This window comes from Pseudopipra pipra, chromosome W, assembly GCF_036250125.1.
Source record: "Pseudopipra pipra isolate bDixPip1 chromosome W, bDixPip1.hap1, whole genome shotgun sequence".
NCBI lineage: Eukaryota > Metazoa > Chordata > Aves > Passeriformes > Pipridae > Pseudopipra > Pseudopipra pipra.
Window position 1 is genome coordinate 26,677,480 of NC_087580.1, and position 22,030 is coordinate 26,699,509.

The 22,030-nt window shown below is 48.4% G+C and overlaps 1 protein-coding gene and 2 pseudogenes across 1 annotated transcript in view; 2 read left to right on the top strand and 1 right to left on the bottom strand.

The window, feature by feature from the left end:
• The window catches only part of LOC135405598 (zinc finger protein 850-like), a 598,288-nt pseudogene that overhangs the window by 352,034 nt on the left and 224,224 nt on the right, over positions 1-22,030 (top strand).
• The window catches only part of LOC135405256 (zinc finger protein 260-like), an 88,863-nt gene that overhangs the window by 41,560 nt on the left and 25,273 nt on the right, over positions 1-22,030 (bottom strand). The window lies entirely within an intron of this gene.
• Positions 10,036-21,154, top strand: LOC135405306 (ribosomal oxygenase 2-like; annotated as a pseudogene).

The window sequence follows — 22,030 nt, forward strand, 5'->3', positions numbered from 1 at the left end:
GCTTGCGTTGCAGGTCCTGACGGGCCAAAGTGGGTCCCTGCCCGACGAGTAAAGATCTACCGAGAATCGACGACAACCACCATTTAAGAAGAGACAAGTTTACGACATGACGCTTCGAACACCACCTCTCCTGTGGATCCTCCTTGTAGCTGCGATCGTCCATCCCGCGATTACCATCCCGCTGCAAGGATGGATGAATCAACCCCAGCAAAATCTATGGGTAACGCTGGCCAAGGCTACTGGCACCGACACCTTATGCCTAGCCTTGACCAGCGCAGGCAGCCCTTTCAAAACATGCCTGATTGGGATCCCCGTCACTCCATCCGAATGGCCCGCGTTTGTATCACAAACGCGGGCCCAAGGATTCCTCCAACTAAACTCCCCTAACATGGCGCAAGCTATATCCTCACTTACCTTCGCAGACATCCCTTTTCAAGAAATCGATCTTTTAGGTTCACTCCCTTCCACTGCATGTATTATTTTCCATCGGTACACCCAACCTGTTCTGTTTACCCCTCTTAACGTCACTGCATATAAGCCCATCTATAAAGGGACACATTCCCCGTGGTGCAATGGCTCGGTGGCCACCACCATACCCACCGAGCACATCCCACGAAATATGAGGCTCCCCAGGGGATTTTTCCTACTGTGCGGGGATCGGGCATGGCCCGGAATTAGGGCCTACCCGGAGGGAGGTCCTTGCACAGTAGGAAAACTCGCCCTGTTTAATCCGGCTAAATTTTATTTTGAGAATCAATTGGTACACCCAAAACAAAGAGCCAGAAGGTCCCTTTCATTTTCCATGGGCACCCCTCTTCGTTTTCCTAAACCGGTAGCTCCCAAACCCGCCGCGTCCAAGCCAGTCGTTGTTTCAAAGACCCTCCCTGAACCAGAACCAATCCGGATGCAAAATTCTCTCCCTGCACCACATGTGAATCTTGGAAGGCCACAGTATTGGCCAACTCCTCTGCCCTTCCCCGAGGATTGTGACTCCAATATTCACATTTGGTCCAGAGTGAGGAACTTCTGGGCGTCTTTCCCTATCCCTGGGATAGGGACAGCGCATGCCCTCTCTCTCCTCACGCACCTTGGCTGCTGGTTGACCAAGGAGGCGAACGCTACCACCCAGGCGATAGAGGGCCTGCTCGAAGACACCCAGAAGCTGAAAGAGGTATCTTTACAGAATCGAGCCGCCATTGATTTCCTTCTCCTGGCACACGGTCACGGGTACCAGGAATTTGAAGGCATGTGCTGCATGAATTTCTCGGACCACTCCGAATCTATACATCAAAGTATCAACCAGCTCAAAGGATTGGTCCGGGAAATTCATCAGGACAGAGGGGGCGGTCTCGACAGCCTCTTTGATTGGATTCAGTTGCCAAATTTTCCCCCTTGGACAAAGAAACTCGTTATGCTAGCTGTTCTGTTTCTTTTTGGTTCGGTGTCTGTTTGTGTTCTCTTACCCTGTTTAGTCGTGTGTCTGCGGAGGATGTTGATGAAAACCATCGAAGCCAACCTAACAACTGCCCAAAGAAATAAAGAAGGGGGAGATGTTGGAGGAGACAAGGAGGAGTGGGAGCGCTACGAAGCGTGGAGAAAAATCTATAACCCCTAAATGGACTTAAATATACCGGACTTGACACACAATACCTATTATGACATCCACCGAATACGTCTGTTGTACCCCAGTTGCTCCTCAGTTTGTTGTTATGCTGTTACACTGTTTTATGTACCCCAGTTGTTGTTTTAAAATTTCGTCCATCATATTGTCCCCTTCTTCTTCCCTCCGGTTTTCCCGCCTTTTCCCTGTTTTCCCGCTCCTCTGCCTGCCATTGGTTAAGTTTTGGTGCAGTGCAGAGGTAGCTCCCATTGGTCCTTGCCCCCGGAGACATCCAAACCCCTCCTTTCCTGATCCCACAGTCCAATCACCTTACTTCCCTAATTGTCAATCCCATGCTCCTCCCTAGCCCAAGTTCCACCCCTTGTCCTACCCTATATAAGTTGTAACCTCCCTAATAAACGTTGGCATTGCTTCCCTCACCTTCAATCGTGTAAGAACCCTTATTGCAGTGCTCAACCCTTTCCTTTATCCCTGCGGGTTGCGGCAGCCTCCTAACTTCTTAAGAAAAGTAGTGTTATAAGCTCACAGTTCTGGCAAGATTTCCTTAGCAGATGGGTTGAAAAGCAAAACTTTGTTGCCATGACCAACAAATGCAGAGCCCAAGGTTGTTTGTGGTGCTAGCTTTGCTCCACTCTCTAATAACTTCTGTCCAGATCAGTGCTGGCAACAAGAATTCCAGGTTAACACTTGTTTCATTTTTCAGGCTTTGCATTTCAAGAATGGGGAGTTGTTATTGGAAACTCTGCCATGGCTGTCAGTAACAGCCTTGGAAAACAGTTTTTCTTATTTCTGAGGGAGAAGTTTCCAACCCAGCTTTAGAGTATGCAAATAGCTGAATGACTTGTTGTACAATTGGAAATAAAAATCAATACATTTGCTCTGATTAAGGTCTTAACTTATATTTGGCTAAAGAGTTCTTTTCTTGATACCTTCTTTAAAAAATAGAACCCACAAGCAGAAAGGTGATCTCCTAAAGTGTTGTAACCTTTTAAGTCCACTTGTTGCCACACAACAATAGCATGCCAATATCACATCCAAAGATACAGAATCTTACAGAGATACACACAAATATATACCTATACATATCTATGTATGTATATCTATCTACCTATACATATCTATACATATCTATACAAATACACACAAGAAAGTTTGGGGTTCCTGATGAGAGTTCTACACGGGTAATGAACAGAGGACTGGTTTGATGTGTCATACAACTGTGGAGACCATGAACGTATGTTCTGAGCTTTGATTTACTGTCCTGGTTTGTAACTGCCTGCCTTCCCTTTGGGGGGAACACAGGCCTCTATTTTGCACGGTCTTTTTTGTTTTACTTGGCAGTGTAGACTGCTCCGCCCGGGCAACCCATTGCAGTGCCCGAGCCCCCCCTGAAAAACACAGGGAGAAACCTTTCTCCAGGAGCTGACCTGAAGCTCCCCCGCCTCAGCCTCGGGCCACGTCCCCCGCTCCTCCCAGCGCAGGCTCCTTTCCAGCAGCCCCCTCGGCAGAAGGCGGCTCAGGGCTCCCCTCTGCCCCCCCGGCCGGCTCCGCTCCGGCCCCGCTCCCGCCACGGCCCCGCTCGGCTCTGCACGGGGAAGGAACGCGCCCAGCCCCGGACAGACACCCCCGGGGGTCACTCACCGGGGGTCCCTCCTCGGGGGTGACTTACCGGGGCTCCCTCCCCTGGGGTCACTTGCCAGGGGTTGTTCACCGCGGGTCGCTCACCGGGGGTCCCCCCGCAGGGGTCACTTACCGGGGCTTCTTCACCGCGAGTCGCTCACCGGCTGTCATTTACTGGGAGCCGCTCAGCAGCGGCCACTCGCCGGGGGCCGCGCACGGGGGGTCTCTCCCTCGGAGCCGCGCTCCCCGGGGGCCACACGCCGGGGGTCTCTCCCCCGGGGGCCGCTGCCCGGGGGCCGCTGCCCGGGGGCCGCTGCCCGGGGGCCGCTGCCCGGGGGTCGCTCAGCAGCAGCGCTCCCGCTCCCGGCCCCGCCCGCTCCCACCCAAATCCCACCAACCGCCCCTCTCGGCCCCGCCCCCGCCCCGCCCAATCCCCGCCTCGCCCCGCCCACTCCGCCGCCTCCCATTGGCTGCGCACGTTCGGCCCTGGAGCAAGGAGCGCGCGGGGAGCGTTGCCTGGAAACCGCCGAGGGAATCCCGGGAATCCTCGGGGCGCCGGCGCTGCCCCCCCACTCCTGGAGCGAGCGGCCGTGCCCGCCCGGGAGCGGGCACTCAGCGCCTGGCTGCGGCCGCCACAACGGGCAGGGAAGCAGGCGCGCGGAAGGCGGGCTTCGGGCCCCGGGCAGCGAGGAGCCCTTAACTTATATTTGGCTAAAGAGTTCTTTTCTTGTTACCTTCTTTAAAAAATAGAACCCACAAGCAGAAAGGTGATCTCCTAAAGTCTTGTGACCTTTTAAGTCCACTTATTGCCACACAACAATAGCATGCCAATATCAAACAATAGCATACAAAGATACAGAATCTTATAGAGATACACACAAATATATACCTATACATATCTATGTATGTATATCTATCTACCTATACATATCTATACATATCTATACAAATACACACAAGAAAGTTTGGGGTTCCTGATGGGAGTTCTACACGGGTAATGAACAGAGGACTGGTTTGATGTGCCATACAACTGTGGGGACCATGAATGTAAGCTCTGAGTTTTGATTTATTGTCCTGGTTTGTAACTGCCTGCATTCCCTTTGGGGGGAACACAGGCCTCTATTTTGCACGGTCTGTTTTGTTTTACTTGGCAGTGTAGACTAGGGGCAGAAGAGTTTTTGGAGCCAAACAGCTCGATGCAGATTCAGTTCCTTTAGTGGTGCCTAAAACTCAGGAGCTGGACTCCACGGTGCCGGTGGGACCCTCCCAACTCAGCACGTTCCATGATTCCATCAAGTCCAACTGTCAGCCCAGCACTGCCCCAGCAACCCCTAAACCACTAAAGCCTGTCAGCCATGGCCAGATGCAGGAGCCTCTGAAACACCTGCCGGGGTGCTGGCTCCGCCTGGGCAACCCATTGCAGTGCCCGAGCCCCCCCCGAAAAACACAGGGAGAAACCTTTCTCCAGGAGCTGACCTGAAGCTCCCCTGCCTCAGCCTCGGGCCACGTCCCCCGCTCCTCCCAGCGCAGGCTCCTTTCCAGCAGCCCCCTCGGCAGAAGGCGGCTCAGGGCTCCCCTCTGCCCCCCCGGCCGGCTCCGCTCCGGCCCCGCTCCCGCCACGGCCCCGCTCGGCTCTGCACGGGGAAGGAACGCGCCCAGCCCGGACAGACACCCCCGGGGGCCGCGCACCGGGGGTCCCTGCCCGGGGGTCACTTGCCAGGGGTTGTTCACCGCGGGTCGCTCACCGGGGGTCCCTCCCCAGGGCTCACTTACCGGGGCTTGTTCACCGCGAGTCGCTCACTGGGTGTCACTTACTGGGGGTCGCTCACCGGGGGTCGCTCACCAGCGGCCACTCGCCGGGGGCCGCGCACGAGGGGTCCCTCCCCCGGGGCCGCGCACCGGGGACCACTCGCCGGGGGTCTCTCTCCCGGGGGCCGCTACCCGGGGGCCGCTGCCCGGGGGCCGCTGCCCGGGGGTCTCTCCCTCGGGGGTCGCTGCCCGGGGGTCGCTCAGCGGCAGCGCTCCCGCTCCCGGCCCCGCCCGCTCCCACCCAAACCCCACCAACCGCCCCTCTCGGCCCCGCCCCCGCCCCGCCCAATCCCCGCCTCGCCCCGCCCACTCCGCCGCCTCCCATTGGCTGCGCACGTTCGGCCCTGGAGCGAGGAGCGCGCGGGGAGCGTTGCCTGGAAACCGCCGAGGGAATCCCGGGAATCCTCGGGGCGCCGGCGCTGCCCCCCCACTCCTGGAGCGAGCGGCCGTGCCCGCCCGGGAGCGGGCACTCAGCGCCTGGCTGCGGCCGCCACAACGGGCAGGGAAGCAGGCGCGCGGAAGGCGGGCTTCGGGCCCCGGGCAGCGAGGAGCCCTAAAAAGAACAAAAGTGTTGAAAGAGAGGGAACTCATCGCACCATCACAGAACGTGCTGAGGTGGAAGGGACCCACGAGGAGCGTCGAGTCCAAGCCTTTGCCCGGCACAGCACCGACCCCAAGAGTCACACCGTGTGCCTGAACTCTGCCAGCCTTGGTGCTGTGACCGCTGCCCTGGGGAGCCTGGTCCAGTGCCCAACCACCCTCGGAGGGAAGAACCTTTCCCAAATAAACACCCTAAACCCACGTGAAAAAAACCTATTTGCAACCAAAAAAAAAAGTTTCTATTTTCTTCCTTCCCCTTCTCCTTGTTTAGTGTTTACACAACAGTACTGCAGTGCCCTACTGGCTCCAAACTGAAATACTTGAAGTCCTTGCCGTATAGGCTGGATTTTGTCCCTTAGGCAGAGGCTAATCTGCCTGCAGTCCACCAGGACTGCCAGAGCTTGGGGAAGGGATGGAGGCTATCGCAGGAAGGAACAGAGATGCGGAGATATTCCCTGATATTCTACTCTAGAGGCGGCTCAAGAGACAGCCCTGGAGTTGGAAGCACTTGCCTTCGTCACTGGATGATCTTGTCCAGCACCACCGGTCAGATGTGTGGGGTTTATGTCCCACAGCAAATTAAAAACACCACAGCCATTATGTAAATGTGTATTTGTTTTAGTATTCACCCTGATGGTGTTCAGGCAGTTAGGCTGAGGTACTTTGTGGATTTTTGGAACAGAAATAACATCTTTTAAGGGTGTCTGTGACCGGCTGAGGTGCAGGATGTGGCCTCTCTATTTTTAGCATCTGCTGGTACGCCCATCTGTAGTGAGAAAACATCCTGTGAGTGTTAATTTAGGTGATGCAACCTTTTAAGTCTGGAGAACTACTTTCTTCTTCAAAGCTTGCTAATTCTCATGAAAGAAATAAAGAGAATTTCATGACAGTGACCTATTTTTCACTTTGAATATCCCAACTATTGGTGAGCATTTACATTAAAATATTTGAAGTTTAATACATTTTGCAAAATGTCCTGGATGTTGAGGGATGTAGTGATGAACTCAGAATTAAAAAGTGGAGATTGTCTTCTTTTTCTTTGAAGCTCACAGGCCTATGAAAAAAAAAGCTTTCTGGAGAAACTTAAATTTTTTAATCTAATTTGTACACATTTCTACAATTAGGACAGCTGTAGGTTCACCCCTGGCAAAATCCCTCTGCTGGTAACCCAGCCACATGCTGATTAATCCTTATTTCATGTTCAAGTGACCATGATATTTTGGTCAGCTGGCGACAGAGCGGTCCAGGTGGTAAAGGAACAAGGACTGAACAGTATGAGCAGCGTTTGCCTTTTTCTCTCCTCCATCCCCCTTTTCTATATATTATACTTTGCCACTTTCTCTGCTCAGCACACAGGAATTTGCTGGATGCATCCATGAATGCAGAACCCACTGGAATCACGACATTTGTTCCAAAGGATCCAGCTAGTGCCAGGGAAGCAGAAGTTATGACTGTGTAACAACCACACTGTGAGGAGGAACAAGGCTGAAAACCACCTTCCGTAAAGGGAAGGATTTGAACTGGTGTTGGAGATGTGCAAGGCTCTGTTATTCTCCCTCCTTAAGTTGTTGACAGGACACAGTCCCCTCTCTTACCTGTCATTGAAAGGTCCTTCTAGTTACACTTATGGCAGTGTAACTTTGTACCAACAGCAGCCGTGCACTGTAAGGCTGCTGAGGTTTCCAGAATCCACCTTTTTTATTTCTGCTAGTTCTGCTTCGTATCCTTCAAGCCAGTACACAAGAACAAAGCTTCAGCAAAGCCTACCTAACATTTTCTTTTGTTTCTGACATCATTAGCCAACGTAAACCAAACCATTAACAGGCATCTAAAAATATTTCTGGAAGTTTTCACGTGCTCGGTGAGGATTCCAAAGTTTTATTTGAGGGAGACTCAGGGAGACTCTAGAAGAAGATTTTTGGTCCAGGAAAAAAAAAATAAATAACGCAGCTGAAGCCCAGGCACCGTTGTATGAAGCAGATTGATTAACCTTAGTGCTGCTCCGTTCCTACTGGAATACACACTGGAATGCCACTGGAATGCCGCCGGATTTCCTACTGGCCGCCCGGAAGCGGCTCCTCCCGTGACTCCCAGCGCGGCAGGACCGCCTCCCGCTTCCAGCCGGCACATCCTGCCTGGCCTCGCCTCCCCTGCCCGCCCCGATCCATCCCGGCCCGCCCCGATCCCACGCGATCCTCCCTCCTGCCCGGGTGAGTGCGGGGCCGCGGGACGGGAAGGGGCTGGATGGAGGCGGCGGGAGCCGGGAGGGGGGGAGCGGGGACACCGCGTGTCCTCGGAGCCGCTGTGCCCGGCGGTATTCCCGCTGTGCCCGGCGGTATTCCCGCTGTGCCCGGCGGTATTCCCGCTGTGCCCGGCGGTATTCCCGCTGTGCCCGGCGATATTCCCGCTGTGCCCGGCGGTATTCCCGCTGTGCCCGGCGCTATTCCCGCCGTGCCCGGCGGTATTCCCGCTGTGCCCGGCGGTATTCCCGCCGCTTCCCAGGGAGCTGCCGTGGTGTGGGAGGGAACAGCCCTGGCGGGGAGCAGCTGCTCCCGTGTGGGGTTCTGCGCTGGGGTTTGTCCTCCAGCCCGGCACGGAAGGAATTGGGGGTGCTGGTGGATGGAAAGTTGGGGCTGAGCTGGCGCTGAGCTCCCAGCCCAGAAATCCGGGCGTATCCCGCATCCCATTCAGCGGGCCGTGGGTGAGGGAGGGGGTTCTGCCCCTCTGCCGCGCTCTGGTGATTCTCCACCTGGAGCGCTGCATCCAGCTCTGGAGCTCCCAGCGTGAGAAGGGCACAGACCTGTTGGATCAAGTCCAGGGAAGGCCAGGAAGATGATGAGAGGGATGGAGCAGCTGCGGAGACAGGCTGGGAGAGTTGGGATGGCTCAATCTGGAGGAGTCTCTGTGGAGACCTCCTTGCAGCCTATCAGTACTTAAGTGGTGCAAGAAAGATGGAGAGGGACTTTTTATGAGGGCCTGTAGCTGCAGGACAAGGGGCAATGGGTTTAAGCTGAACGGTTTAGGTTTAGACTAAATGTAAGGGAGAATTTTTTTCTGCTGGAGGGTGGTGAGGCATTGGATCAGGTTGCCCCGAGAAGCTGTGGATGCCCCATCCCTGGCAGTGCTCAAGGCCTGGTTGGATCCCGTTGGATGGGGGTTTGAGCAACTAGATCTTGTGGAAGGTATCCCTGCCCATGGCAGGGGGCTTGGAACAGCTGTAATAACCAGCAGAACGCTACAGAACAGCACGTGTTGTAAATGAAGCTGCGTTCTATGAATAGTAAATATCTGAATGTAACTTCTTTAAATCAGTGTGAATGAGCTGAGAGGTTGGTACAATGGATTTAGGTCTGGAATTCAAAACTCTTAATCCAGGCTTGGTTGCATTTGTGTTGCTGTCATTTGGGGATGTCAGCTTTAGATCTTGGTGCCTTCAGCAGCATCTTCAGATCTTGCTGTCAGTCAGGGACTGATTTTCAGTCTTTAATTTTTTACACATTCCCTTGCCTCATGCTGCAGTTGGGAATGTTCATTCTCTCAGGAAGGAGGTGATGTGAATTCCCTCCTGCAGGGCTGAGGTGACCCTCGGTTACTGTTGAGGGACAGGCTGTGCAGGAGCTGCTGATGAAACACTGCCCAGGAGTTAGTGGGCCAGCAAGGGTGTCCTGCTGCACAGAAGAACTTAGTGCTGCATGTAAATACCGGAACTGGAGTTTAAGTTTCAAAATACGGGATCTGTGTAAATAAAAGTATCTCAACAAATTGATAGCATTTCCTATCAAATGGGCGTAGGGAGTAGAGCTGTCATTTTTACTTAGAAATTATGGCATCAGCACGTTCAAACTTCTCAGGTGTTGGCTTTCCAGACTTGCACAGTTACCTACCGTTACTTGATTTTCCCCTTAACTTTCCTGAGAATTTGGCAGCCAAACCATTTGTAGATCAACTTCTTTATTTTGGCATAATGGTACACAATCATACTATCTGCCTGGGAAAAACAAGGTAGATGACTTCCAGCTTTAAAATGAAATGTCTGTGCTTGTATGAAAGAATTCTTTTTGTTCTACATAAACAAAGTTTGACAGCTCGACAGGACTGAAAGCAGAATCTTGGCCTTTTAGTTCTTAAACTGGTAAATTTTACAAGTTTTAAACTTGTAAATGTAGTAATTCCAGAGCATCAACAGGAAGGCCTAACAATGTTCCCTGTCTTCTGTAAACTGTTAATGCTTTGGAGCAAATAGTGAGGCTCTGAAACCAGAGCTGTTCCCGGGATACTCTGATATCCCACTGGGTAGGGTAAGAGTTGTTGCTCTGGGCCTGTGAGCTCTTGAGGTTGTGTTGCTGGTTGATTGTTTTGGTCCTCTCTCCTCTTGAACAGGAACCATGCCCAAGAAAGGAGGGAAGCATGCTGAAATGGGAAAAGAAACACAGGCACAGCGTAAACGAGCAAAGCTGGAAGCAGCTTGTTCTCCCTCAGTCCTGAGTTTTGAGAACCCAGACAGCCTCTTCGGGAGCTTGATCTCCCCCATCAAAGAAGAGGTGTTTTTCAAGGAGTACTGGGAGCAAAAGCCACTGCTCATCCAGAGAAATGATCCCCAGGTGGCTGCTTACTGCCTGTCCCTGTTCCAGCTGTCAGACTTGAAGGAGCTGTGCAGCCAGGGCCTGTACTATGGGCGAGATGTGAATATCTGCAGTGTGTGAATGGAAAGAAGAAGGTTTTAAATAAAGAAGGCAAAGTGAATTACATGCAGCTGAAGAAGGATTTTGACCAGAAAAAGGCAAGAGTACAGTTTCATCAGCCTCAGAGATTTAAGGTGGGATTGTTTCACTGGATATAATTGATGCTGGCTTAATAATGTGGTGTGTTTTGCTTGAGTTGCACTAGACATGGCTTCATCTCTGTCCCCAGGGGAAGTGGTTGACATTGATGACCTGCTGAAATCTTTACATGAGCTGTATTAAAACACAGTTTATACTTTTGCACTGTCCATCATGTTTCACTGCTCTGCAGTAAGAACAAAATCTGATTCATGCTATAGTATGTGTAATAATATATTCTTTTTAAAATTTTTCTCTGTCACATAAAAGTTTGGAAACAAAACCAAATGCACAAAACTGATGATTAGGCATCTGTGCTTAAATTATCCCTTCTGCCCCACTGTTTCCTTGTGCAAACTTTGTGGCTTTTGAGCCACTTCCCTTTAATGGAGGGTAAGGTGTGAAACCATGTGAAATATTTCCAGTGTTCTTGCCAGTGAATTGCACCATGGAAAGGTACCAGCCCATTTTAGCTGAGTGTTCTCAGTCCTTGAGTTTGAGAACGAGACAGTGGTGCTGCACAGTTGTGTAAAGGACTTGGATTCTTGGAGGTGCTTTGATTCAGGTAGTCTTGAAGATGTCAACACAATTGAATTGTGAGGTGGACCCAAATAAGATCCCAAATACAAGCTGAGTCCCAGGTATAGTGTTCCTGGCTGCTGTCAGCTTTAATGGCCAAGCTGCACTTGTGTGGATCTGGTACTTGGCACGTTCTGCTGTTTCCCTTCGGTGCCTTGTCTGTCACATGTGGGGTGTGGATGAGTCAAGTTTGGTTTTGAATATTCCCAAATGATTGGAGTAACTGGGGAAAGGTCTCTAACCTTTGTATGTTCTCTCTGGTGAGAGAATGCAGGTCCTGCATGTGCTTCTTGTCTTATGGTGTTTTGCTGTTTGTGGGATTATTTTCCTCTGTTCAGCCTTGTCTGTCTGGTTGTGCAGCCTAAAGATGGCACAGGGAAGAGAACAAACACAGGCTGGGGCACCAGACTTTTTGGCTTAGCAATGACTCTCATGGCAGATCCCCTTTGCATCTCCAGTGCTCTCCTTCAGGAGAAACACTGGTCCAGAGCACCTTCCTTCCCAGCCTCTGTGTCCCTGATGTGATCATTCTTCCCAAGCCATGGGGAGGGTGTGGGCTGGGCTTGGCTGAGCTCTTCAGCAAGTAACAGCATCTTTTTTTTTACAGGAGGAGCTGTGGAAGATTCAGGAGAAGCTGGAGTGCTCCTTTGGGTCTCTGGTGGGGTCCAATGTTTACATCACTGCCCAGGGATCCCAGGGCCTTCCTCCTCACTATGATGATGTTGAGGTAGGACAGCACAACCTTGCCTGTGAAATTGTGCATGGGCTTTTGCTGGTGGCAGTGTTTGCTGTTGTGTGTGTGCTTCTAACCCTCCCTCCCACTAAACATTATAGGAAAATGTGTTTTTTTATTTGTGTTTCCTTGTAGTCGTTTTTCTTACATATTTTTGCTGAAAATTTACTAATAGTAATATCTAATCATAATAGCATGTAAACTGGGTTTTCCAGACCTGGTACTTCCCTTAGATAAAAAGAGAAGTTTGTTTTCACAGCTGCAGAAGCTTTCTAGCAACTGTTTTTTCATTTTCACTTCATTCAGGCCCCAAGAATTTACAAGTCCTTTTTCCTTTACTAAGTACTTGCTCTTTCTTCAGCTGGACTGTAACAGCAGACTGGTTGTGCTTGTTGGTCCTGCTGTTTTTAAGAAGTTACTGATATGATGAATTCCTGTGGTCCAACTGCATTTTAAATCAGCTTCTAAAAGAAACATACAAATATACACTGCATTATAAAGAAAAAATTGGACTATCCCACTTAAACCAAATCAAAAAATCCAATCCTTATATGTGTATTTTGCTTTTTAATATTTTCATTTCCATTCAATACACCTGGAGTTTCATTTTCCTTATGCTTGTTATTCAGCAGCTTCACATCCAGCATTTCTAACTCATGCCATCTACCCCCACTGGGCACCCTATAGAGGTTTCTGATGCTCTGTTGGGGATAAGCCTCTTTCACCTGAAATTTTGGATATTTGTGTGGCAGATGTTCCTTTTGGGTTAGTTCTCTAGCACTTACTTAAGTGACTGGAGAGAAACAGGGATTTCCAAATGCCTGCCTTAGGATAAAACAGATCCCACTTCACAACTCCTCTGTCTGTTGTCTCTAAATAGAGACAAAAAAAAATAGTTCAAATTTAAATTTCTCTGAATTGCAGCTATCTAAAAATTAATGTGAAAGGAATTACTTCCTTATGGATTTGGATTTATGGTCTTTTGCAGGTGTTTATCCTTCAGCTGGAGGGCGAGAAACACTGGCGGCTCCATAAACCAAGGGTGCCTTTAGCTCGGGAATATGATGTGGAATCAGAAGATAGGATTGGGAATCCCACACATGAGTTCATATTAAAGGTATGAGAATTTCATTGCCTTAGGTGGTCTGGGCTGTGATTGCCAGAAAAGTTAAAAGTGGTCCATTTCTTGAAGGCAGTGATTGTGGCTGTGAAACTGAGGGGAGGGTTTGCACACTGTGAGCACGAGAAATTTGGGTGATAGTTGTCTGTATCCTTTTTTAAAGGTATCCTTTGCTTCTAGTATTTAAATAATGGGCCAAAACCCCCAGTTATTTCTGTAAATTGACTAGTACTCTCCAGGTTGGGCACCCTGACTCCTCGGTCATGTTTGTGGAGTTGTGTGCAGAAAAAACACTGGATTTGTGTATGGTTCTAAAACATTTTTATGCTTTTACATGCTGCCTGTAATCCCTCAGGCTAATCCTTCTGTGCACTGAGACTTACTGCTGCACTGAACATTGTCACTGTTCTGATGAATGAGATTTAAATATTTATCCTTGGCTGATAAAGAAAAGCATGAACCAAGCCCCATATAAACTTGCTGTATTAATTGCTCTTCCTTTTTCCAAACCTGAAATTCAAGTGTTTGGTTGGTGGTTGATTTTTGGAATAAAAGGAACATTTCATGAAGATTACTGAGTGTCAGCAGGGAATCTGGTGCTTGTCCTGTTCTGTTTTACCTGCTTTTGAAGTGCTACTTGTCCAGCTGGTGGTGCTGCTCCATGTTGGAATCCTCAGGAGTTTCTCTGCCTTTTGGCCTGTTATGGAGCCTCTCTCTGCTCTTCTCAGTGTCCAGAGCTGCATTTGGGTGTAGGTGTTTTAGGAATAGTGTGACATGTTGGATGGTGTAGGTGTTTTAGGAATAGTGTGACACATTGGGTGGGATGCTGACATCATGAGCTGTGTTGTTTGACAGAGGGGAATATTCAGTCGTCATCGTGTACTGGGTGATGCAAAGTCTAGTAAATTACAGTTCCCTTTTTCATTTCTGGAATATTTTGGACCAGACTTCAGTGCCTTTCATTTTTATGGAATAATGATGGGCTTAAAAGTTATCCAAGTTTTTAATTTATTTTTCTTCTGTTTGCTGTTGTTCACTTCCTGTGACCCATTTCTTCTGGGTGGCTGGTGTCAAAGTTTGGTTGTCTCTTTGTGGCTGCCTCTGAGAGGGATGCTGTTGTTTGACTCTATTTCCTCCCTAAACATCTTTCTAGAATATTTCCTTTCTCCATCTTTCAAATGAAGAGAATTCAGAACACTCTTGGTTGGTGTAGTCCCCACTCTGGTAAGGAAGGCAGTTTTCTTTGACTGTGCTGTCCAACTCTATAGGTGTTTACAGGACAAGCCATAAGTAAACTTTTATTTCCTTCTTGGAGGCAATTTTATGTGCTTTACACCTTTCTTGTCTTGACTTTCCTTATCTAGTTTTTTTTCAGTGTGGAGTTTTAATTTACATAGGTGAGAAGAAAGATAGGGAGGAGGAGGAGGAAGGTCGTACCTGTTTTTTAAGTGCTTTAACTGAAAATCTCAGACAACAGTATTGTAACAGATTACCATTTTTATAGAACATTTGGCTTTTCTCGTGGAATACTAGCCTTTTCTTTTGATGTGATCTGACCAAATCCCCATTTCACTGCTCCTCTGCCAGCCCACTGTGTTGCCAGCAGGTCCATCTCAGCTGCTTCTTTGTCCTCTTCCTGCAGCTCAGTGGGAGTCTGTGTGTTCTGTGATGTTAAAAAGCTTGTTTCATGTTTTCAGCAAATATTGACAGCAGGTTGGAAAGTTTAAGGTTCTGAACTTCTGGCTTAGTGTTCTTTATGTTATTAAAGTGTACATTGCAGGACTGCTCCATTTTGTGATTCTAAAGGATATATATTGTCAGACTGTCTGTTCAGAGAGTATTTTCTCTGACTGCAATAAGGTTTGACCTGGTGCCCTGAATATATCAATTTTCTTGCAGCCAGGTGACTTACTGTACTTCCCAAGAGGGACCATCCACCAAGCTGACACTCCTCTTGGGACCTCCCATTCCACACACGTGACCATCAGTACCTACCAAAACAAGTCATTATTCTTTATCTTTTGTTTTGTGTGGCTTTCCTCTGCCAAGTGATGTGTGTGAGTAGTACAGACCTGAGATGTGGTGAAGTTTTGGGGCTTGGGGGAAGGAGGGGAGCAAGAAGACTGTTGTTGTTTGAAGCAGCCTGTTTGAGAGGTTTTCATGCAGCAAGCTTGATTGCTTTTTAATTGCTTATTTTATTATTTACCAGCTGTAGGCTTTAATGTGGAAAATGTTACAACTGCAAACTCACTTCTGTATTTAAACAAAATCATCAGTGGCTGAAGTTACTGTTCATTTCATAGCTCAGATAAAGAGTCATGAGTTACTCCTTTCATCATGTTTTCTCCTGTATTTGATAGTCACCTGCACTAATCTTCTGACAGATTTGCTGCCAATTCTTCCTTGCAAACATTTTCTGCTTATCTGTGTTTTTTTTTGTCTCCTACCCCATGTATGCAAGTCAGATTTCTTATGACACACTCCCAGTCCTTGTGCCCACACTGTTATCACACAGGGAAATGTTCTTGCCAACCTAATCAGCCTCCCAGATGCTGGGTTTGGAGCCATTGGTCTGAGTTAGGAATTAGGAAGGGCAGAACAAGTTTGGGCATATTCTAGATAACTGTGAGATGAATCTCTAACCACCAGCTGTGCCATTCTGGAAGCCAGGATGGGCTGGTAACTCTTCATCTGGCCACTCCTCCAACATGGAGAGAGGGTTAAGAGGAAGCTGCTCAAAGGTGTCAGTCTTCTTAAAAGTTGGGTTCAGATTATTTCAATTTACACATGTGTTCTTTTATTCAGAAGGTAAAAAAAAACTAAACCCAAAAAACAGGAGAGGGAAAGGAAAAGCTGCTCTTCTTCCAAGGTTAAAAAGTGGAGTCATGCCCCGTTAAGGCTGTTGGTAATGAAGTGCTGACATCCTGCCTCTGCACCTCCTGTCAGCAAGTGCAGGGAAAACAAGCAGGAGTCCTGGTGCAGGCTGCTGTTCTGACTTGTAGATGGAAGTATGATCTGGAAGCATTTCCTTGGCAAATTGAAGAGAAATCCTTGAAAGCAGCTGTGGAGGAAGTGCTGGTGGAGGTGGCACTTCCAGGTATTTTCAGGTTTGTCTGGGCCAGATCCCAGCAGGAGAGAAGTGTGCACATGCGGGATAAGCAGGGCACTTTGGAAAAGCAGTGAGTAGCTGGAGACAGTTGCTGGCAGATGGAGACTCTGGGGGCAAAAGAAGGGAAGTAGTGAGGAGTAGATGTCTAATTCCTTTCACTGGCCAGAGTTCTTCCCTCCCACTGTGCAGCAGACAGTGGAACACTTGAGTGGAGATGATAAAAAAATATTGAGACTACAAAAAGTGGCACTTTTTCTTTTTCCCAAACTAAAGTAGTGTCCAGAGATCAGAGCTGACAGCCAGGAGTGCTGAGGGAGAGCAAGAGCAGAGGGTGAAGTGTATGTTGGAGGACAGGCCCTGCCCTGCTGCCTGCCCTGGGTGGGTGGGAGTTCTGCTGGCAGCCCTGGATGCTTGTCCATTAAATCAGCCTCAGGGTGTGGGAGGGAAGAAGGTCACCCATGGACAGGGCAGCACTTTGGTGTGAGCCTCTTCCTGCCCAGGTCGACTCAAGCTGGGCACAGAAGGTGCAGGCAGGAGTAGGATCCTCCCTCTCCTCCTCTGGTTTATTGCTACAAGTGGGGAACAGAAGCACAGGGATCAAAGGCAATGTTTTTGGCTAAGTATGTAGGCTAAGAATGGGGATTTAATGCAAACAAGACACCTACAAACTGCCTGTCAGGTGTCATTAAAATCCCTGCAGGCATCTTGGTTTTGGGGTCGTCATTAAGTTTCTAGTCAAGCTGAAAACTGATGCCCCGTTGGATTTGATAACCCTGGGTACGTTTCCTCCTGCAATAGAAATGTCTCAAAAGCACATGGAGTGACAAAACCAACCCCCCACACTGCAGTGGGGCTGTATGTGCCTGTGGCTGGATGATAAAGACCCCAGGAGGAATTCATCAATCACTTCAGCTGCAGTCACTGATAAATGGCAAGCACCTGGAAGCAGAAGAAACTGGACCCTTCTCAAGCCCTTCTCAAGTTGTGATGCCTGTTTTATTTCAGTGCAGCTATTTCAGGAACTTTTTTTTTTGTTGTTGTTTCTTCCTGTCCATCAGCTCTTGGGGAGATTTCTTGCTGGATGCAATTCCTGGCCTGGTGTTTGACACAGCAAAAGGTGACGTGGCGCTGCGGACGAGCATCCCGAGGCAACTGCTGATGCTGAGGGAATAATGGTGAACCCTGGTGGAACTTCAGCACTTGATCTGCTCTGAAGGCCCAGTGCAATGGCACTGCCTTGTCTGGCAGCCCAGCCACTTCTTTTGAAGTCTTCAGGATGACTCTTCTGAGGTTGGCTCCATCTCAAGCATTGCCTAATTCATTGCACTGCTTTTCTTTCCTGTCACAGTGTCCTTGTATGGCTTGTTTCCTTCTAAAAGTAATGCTATTTGCTTGGGATCTGTCAGAAAGGCATAATTCCTCTGAGGCCAAGCTTTTCAGTCTTTAAAAGTGAGTGGATCTGTAAATTGTTGTGTGACCTCTTTATGGTGATCCTGTCGTGCTGATCAGCTCCAGGAGGAACAAGTGTCTCTTCAGCTGCATTTGCTTGTCCTAAAGGACATTGCAGTAGCCCCAGAGCAAGGGAAAGTGAGCTTTCATGGGGAATGTGTAAAACAAACCAAGGTGGTTGTTTTGGGACTAAGTGTTAACCTTGCAGAGATAAAAGAGGAGTGTCCGGTGTGACTCCAATTCCTTGACTCCAGGTGGGTTTTGAAGTTACTAAAACTGGCTGATGCCATGGTAGAGCTGTTGCTAACTCTGCTCCTCTTGGGACTTTTAGTATTTTATGGTAGGCAAAGATCCCAGTCCAGCATCAGCTTCATGTGCCGTGAGGCCCCACGTGTGTGTTTGCTCCCCGTGTCTAGTGGGAGAGATGACACTCCCTTGGAGTGGAATAAAGATTCTCCTAGACTGGAACTGGCAGCTGTGATAAACTGTATCCCGAGAGCATTTAACTGGCAGCAGTGTTCCCTGGGCTCTAGCTTGCTATTTATTATAGTTATTTGCAGACAGGAAAGGTGAGAGAATTAAAAAATCTCTTTCTCCTTGCCCCCTCCACAACAAGTTTGAGGACGTGTGGGTGTTGAAACACAGCTTAACAAACAGTCCAGCCTTGAGAGAGTGGGGAGAGCACAGGGGGGCTCAGTTTAACCGTTTGTCTGGTTTTCTGCCTTTCTAAGGAGGATTTATTTTTCTTAGGTGGGAAATTGCCAAAAATAGACAGCAAAATCAGACTGCAGTTGAGAGATCACACTCTCATCTGCGTGGAACCAGATCAGGAGAATGCTGTGGGTACAGTGAAGCCACCTCTGTGCATTTGGGGTGGGCTGGGGAGTGCATGTGAGGCATGTGAGTTGTTGCTCTCCTGTGCAAAAGGTCTGTAAGGGTCATGCAGTTACACTGAGCTGGATCCTGCATCCCATTAGGGTTTGTTAGGATACTGTGGGGTTGTTTGTTGAGTGATATGGCACATTCCAACCTTCTGGAGGGGGGGCTTCAAAACTAAATTCAGCCTATGACTCTGTATGGGAGGTACCTGGCTTTTGTCTCAGGTTTGATGGGGTAGATCATTACAGCAGCTAAATGGCCTCTACAGGTCTTGATACTAGGGGTTTTTTTTCTATTCTTTGTATTTAAGAACAGGCATAATTTATAAAAACAGGTTTTCTCAAGAGAGGGAATTCTGCTGGTTGCAGCTGCTGCTGTGGCTGCATTTAGTCTTCACTTCTGGGTTATCTCTGTATCCAAGCAGGTGCCAGGGGCACTACTAAGTTGTTCCACAACATTGATCCATGCATCTTGCATTATGCTGTGTTTATACTGCTTCTTATCCATGGAGGTTTTTTAGTATGAAATTGTAGAAGTGCTTTTTATCTCACTTTAAAAAAAAAAAAAAAGGGGGCGGGACACACAGCAAAGATTATCTTGTGCAGTTTGGGGTTTGTTTGGATGAATTGAATGTTTCCCAAGAAAAACACACCATAACTTTCTGATGTTTTCCTCCATCTTGCTTATGTCCATATTAAGACTGTGTAGGTTTTGGAGACTTTTTCCCCCCAATTTTTGGGCCACCTTGCCTTCTGATGTCACCCAGATCAACCCAGGATGACAGGACACATGGAAGACTTGTGTCCACAAATTCCATGTGCAACCTGCCCAGAGAGCTCTGAATTGCTTTGCACAGCTCTGACCAAGGACTGATGATGGGCATGTGATTTTTAAGAAACAGATCAGTATCAGACTGGAAATGTGTTGAGGCACACCTGTTCATTACTACTTTCCCTTAAATGGCCTGTTTTCTGTACAGCATCACTCCTGGGACTCTAGCATGGGCAGTTTTAAGGCAGAAGATGATTGTAAATAAATTTTCAGAGGTGTTTTGGAGAGTCCCTTATTGCTGTCGGAGGTGGCTGTTGGAAAATTCCTTTGGGAGGGTGACTTGCATGCTTTGTTGTAAGAGTGACTCCAGAATTAAGGAGCATTGGCAAGTGCACTGAGATGAGTCTGAGGCTGTGGATCACATGTAACTGTTTCCTCCCTGCTGTCTTTTAGGATGAAATTCGCAGGGAGATGGTTTATGTGTATCATTCCTTAAGGAACAGGAGAGACACTCCCATGATGGGGACAGATGACACTGCCAGTGAGGATGGCACGGCCCAGGTTTGTTCCTGCAGACACACCAAAAATTATCTTTCCATGGTGGGTTTTGCTTCCTGAGATGAGCTTGCCCAAAATGGCAGCAGGGCCTGGGTTCTGCCGTGATCCTCAGCACCCAGAGCCTTTCTGCCCAGCCCTGCAGTGCCCAGATGAGCTGAGGCTGCACCACAGAGGCAGTTTAACAGTGGAACTGAGCAATGTGATCTCATGCTTAATTAAACACTGGAGATGTTAAAGGATTTCTGGTGCATGCCTTATGGCCCAGTGAGCAAAGCTACTGGAGCAACTAAAAGCAACTCTGACGGGTGTGTCCTTAGCACATCCTCTACTGAGGCTACTGGATAGGCCAGCAGATATTCCCTAGGGATCACTGCCATGCTAACCCCAGGTTAGATTCTGTATCCAATGGAACACACTGCAGGGGTGTTCATTTTAGGGTAGGGTGGGTCAGCACTGCGAGTAAAGACCTACCTTGTTCTGAAATGTACTTTTCAGGTTGTCTCTGTTCCTGCTCGCAGGTACAGTGTGCTTTTGCTGGGTCATAAATGCTTCCTAAGCATGGCTTTGAGCTTTGGAACCTTTATTTCTGCTTTTTTGGCAGTGAGATGCTGTGTCTTAGCTCTGTGATCCGAAACACTCGAATGGCAAAACAGGGCACAGTCTGTCCTTGTCTCGGTAATTACAGCAAGGCTTTTTGCCTGGCACTTACTTTTCTTTGGAAGTGAATCTCACTGGTCCTCCAGAGCTGAGGTTGTACACTGGCACCTGAACAACATGTGCAGATCCCAGAATATTCCTTCTTGCCCTTGAAGACTGCAGGCCTGGGAATGGAGCTCCTCTGTGGTTGTGTCAAACTATATCCAAAGACTGCGTGTGGCAGCTAGAAATAAACTTCTGTGAGCTTCCAAAAATCATGGGTAGGGCTAGGCAAGAGTGTAAGTTTAAGGCTATTTAATTCTTCCATGTGTAAACCACAGGAGAAAGCCACATGCTGTAAACATCCCCACCTCAAAAAGCGTGGTAGAACACGGACTAGAGTTCAGCATTTTCCCCAGGAAGATAAAACAGGCCTGGATAAAACCGAGTCTTCTGGAGAATGCTCTCAGTGACACCAGTGCCATGTGGGAAGGGAGCACATTCCTGCTGCTCCCTACCCACAGCCTCACACACTGCTGTGCAATAAGGACACTGCTCTCAGCTGAAGGATTTTTCTTCTGTTTCTTCTTCCCCAGCAGACTCACGGGCTGCACTTTCCTTTGTCATACTTGGAAGCACTGAAGCAGATTTGGAGTAGCAGCACTGTTCATGTTAAAGAGCTTAACCTCACCTCAGATGAAGAGAAGGAAAACCTTGCCTTGTCCCTGTGGAGTGAATGTCTGATTGAAGTTCTTTGATGCTTCTGTGAATTAGCTGCTCCTCTAAAGGAGTGTTTCTGTCTATTAAGCATCTCCTGAGAGCGAGGCTTATTAAATTACTTTTTTATCCATCCAGCCTCTGGTTTGTGGTGCTGTCTAAACAAATACTTGCTTTTCTTTCCTCAGTTTTAGGAAGCTGGGCCTGGGGAAAAACAGGTAAGCTGCTCACTGTCTAGTGAGCTACAGCTCCATGTCTGGGGATGCACAAAGTCACTCCTAGTAACACCAATGCTGTGGTATCCCCTTCCATCTGGAGAGCTGCTAAAGTTATACATGGGGCAGGATCCAGAACCTTGGGCATAGAACAGTAACTTGTTTTTTTTCATTTGTAAAGTTCAGCAGCAAGAAAACACGTTTGTTCAGTTTGACTGCCCTGACAGGACAGAAGCTTCTCAGTAGAAGCTGTGTGTGTGTAACAGTTCGTTTGGATACATGTCCGGAATAAAGACAAGTGCCAGAAATATTCAAACGCACAAAATATCTTTTATTACAGTGAGAATAATAATAATAATAGTAATAAACTTAACAAGAGGAATTAAAAACTAAAAAGGATACAAAATAACTACCTTATCGGGTGGCATTAAAACAAATACTACGAACAGCATTTAATACAGTATTAACTAGTGAAAAGGGATACCAAAAAAGGATCTTAACACAATATTATGGATAACACGATATTGGTTAGTAAAAAGGGAAACTAAAGGAAAAATACCATAAACATAAAAGGGGAATTAAAGGAACACTAAAAGGATATTAAAAAGTTTGTTCTCTCAGTGCTTCCTATCAATAACCTGTGCTTACCCAGACAGACAGGCCAGGGCTGCCAGGATCTGCAGCAGCTGGTCGGTGCCCGTGCTTAGCGGGCGTCCCGGTGGAACAACACAGTCTCCATGGCAGGATGAGGATCGCTCACCCCAGCAGTCCTGACACCCCATTTTTATCAGTTC